Source organism: Montipora capricornis, chromosome 4 (assembly GCF_036669925.1).
Source record: "Montipora capricornis isolate CH-2021 chromosome 4, ASM3666992v2, whole genome shotgun sequence".
Lineage (NCBI taxonomy): Eukaryota > Metazoa > Cnidaria > Anthozoa > Scleractinia > Acroporidae > Montipora > Montipora capricornis.
The window spans coordinates 16,918,705-16,921,204 of record NC_090886.1 but is presented as its reverse complement, the minus strand read 5'-3'; the positions used below and the strand labels follow the sequence as shown (position 1 = coordinate 16,921,204).

The window sequence follows — 2,500 nt, the reverse complement described above, 5'->3', positions numbered from 1 at the left end:
GAATTTGCGTGTCATCCTTGCGCAGGGGCCATGCTAATCTTCTCTGTATCGTTCCAATTTTTATATGTGCTGCCGAAGCGAGCACGTTCTCATCATCATTCTGGTAGTCTATTTATTCGAAATCAAGCGTATAGGTGAACACATGTGTTAACATGCCGCTTAGGCCTAATGGCATGGCATGGAAACGCATGCGCGAAAGAAAGCCTGGTCGGCTTTAGGGCCAGATTTTGATTAATTAGCCAGGAGGCTCGACGGTTGTCATAGGGTCATTTAGAAAAAACTAATGCAAAGGAAAAGGGCGGACTTTCTCGCTGTCGTTGGGCGATGATTACCCAGAATGCCTTTGGGCCGTGAACAGGATCGGTCTTGTCAGAACAAGAGGCTGCAGTCGTTTGGAGGCTGGATAACCTGATTCCGGTGTATACTCAGGACAGTGACTTATCCACCGGATAAAGTTATCCAGCCTTCGAAACAACTGCAGCCTCTGAAGTCAACAAGAATGATGCCAGCAGTACGACGCACTGAAGCAAAATCGCTATTGTCAGTAGCAATAAGGGTACTAAGCGGAGATTCTTCTATCGTTTTTGACAGCCTGGGGAGAGTGAAGGCACAAGTATATATCATAGGACGTTCGCGGGGGATTTTTATATTGGACCATGCCGAGTTTAGTCGTTTCGCACGATCGAGCTACCTGCGACACTTTTTACCAAGCTCTCAAAGGAGCACGGCGATTGTTATTTGTTCGTGGTTTCCTCTTGCTTTTTTTTTTTCTTTTTCTGGCTTCCTGCTCGAAAGTTTGAACTTTTTCGATCGACACGATTTTGTTCAAATACCCGAAGGACACTGCGATGTGCCCATCGCGTTCGTTGGTCCTTAATGTGCCAGCTTCCAGCCAAGATGCACTGGGACAAGGCCGGGTCAGCCTTGAACAATGGGCGGAAAAAATTTGGGCAACGACTTCCACGAATTTAGCGCTGTCATCCCCCCTCCCCTTGCGCAGGGAGCCATGCTATTATCTTCTCTGTATCGTTCCAATTTAGCCTATATTGTGCACTGCCCGTAATGCTGAGCACGTTCTAATTCATTTAGTTCTGCGACTAGCCTCTATTTATTCGAAATCAAGCTTAAAGGTGAACACATGGTGGTAACATGCCGCCTTAGGCCTAATGGCCATGGCAAGGGAACGCATGCGCGAAAGGAAAGCCTTAGCGGTCTGCTTTAGGGCCAGATTTGGATTCAATTAGCCATGGGATGCTCGACGGGGCGTGTCATAGGAGTCATTTAGAAAAACTCTATTCTGCAAAAGCGAAAAGGGCGAGACTTTCTCGCCTGTCGTTGGGCGATTGAATTACCCATCGAATGCCATTTGGGCCGCTGAACATGGATCGCGTCTTGTCAGAAACAAGATGGCTTGCAGTCGTTTGAGAGGCTGCGATACAACCTGATTCCGGGTGTATACTCAGGACATGTGGAGTCTGATGCACCGCGATAAAGTTATCCAGCCTTCTGAACAACTGCAGGGCTCTGCAAGTCAACAAGGAATCGATGCACCAGCAGCCTAGCGACGCACTGCAAAGCAAAATGCCTATTGCTAGCCCTATAGTAAATGCAATAGGTCCTAAGGGAGCAATACTTCTCTCCCTCGTATGCTTTTGACAGCCTGGGCCCGAGGCACGTGAAAGCGGAATAATATACTAAGCGACACGTTTAGCTTTTTAACTTTGAGACCATGAGATTTAGTGTTTCGCGATTCGAGACTACCTGCGACACTTTTCAATCTAGCTCAAAGGGGGACAGACGCGGATTGTCTATTTTGTTTGCTTTTCCTCTTGTTTTATCTTTTTTTCTTTTTTGCACGTGCTCGAAAGTTGAACTTTTTCGACGACACGATTTTTTCAACTCACCGAAGGCACACTTGCCGAGCATCGCCATGCAGTCTCGTTGCGTCCTTAATTGCCAGCCTTCCAGCCAAAGATGACTGGGCAAGCCGGGTCCAGCCTTTGAACAATGGGCCCGCAAAAATTTGGAACCTGTCAGAACAAGAGGCTGCAGTCGTTTGGAGGCTGGATAACCTGATTCCGGTGTATACTCAGGACAGTGACTTATCCACCGGATAAAGTTATCCAGCCTTCGAACAACTGCAGCCTCTGAAGTCAACAAGGAATGATGCCAGCAGTACGACGCACTGAAGCAAAATGCTATTGTAGTAGCAATAGGTCCAAGGGAGATCTTCTCTGTTTTTGACAGCCTGGGGAGAGTGAGGCAATATATCTAGGACGTTGCTTTTTAATTTGGACCATGAGTTTGTGTTTCGCGATCGAGCTACCTGCGACACTTTTCAATCTCTCAAAGGAGACGGGATTGTTTTTGTTTGTTTTTCCTCTTGTTTTTTTTTTTTCTTTTTTGCCCTGTCGAAAGTTGAACTTTTTCGACGACACGATTTTTTCAACTACCCGAAGACACTGCGAGTGCCCATGCGTTCGTTGGTCCTTAATTGCAG

General features: G+C 46.9%; 1 non-coding gene across 1 annotated transcript in view; it reads right to left on the bottom strand.

The window, feature by feature from the left end:
• The window catches only part of LOC138047895 (U6 spliceosomal RNA), a 103-nt gene extending 20 nt beyond the window's left edge, over positions 1–83 (bottom strand). The window contains exon 1 of the small nuclear RNA XR_011132147.1: positions 1–83. This exon is cut by the window's left edge and continues 20 nt beyond it. This is a non-coding gene — a small nuclear RNA (U6 spliceosomal RNA).
• Between the last annotated feature and the right edge of the window lie 2,417 nt (positions 84–2,500).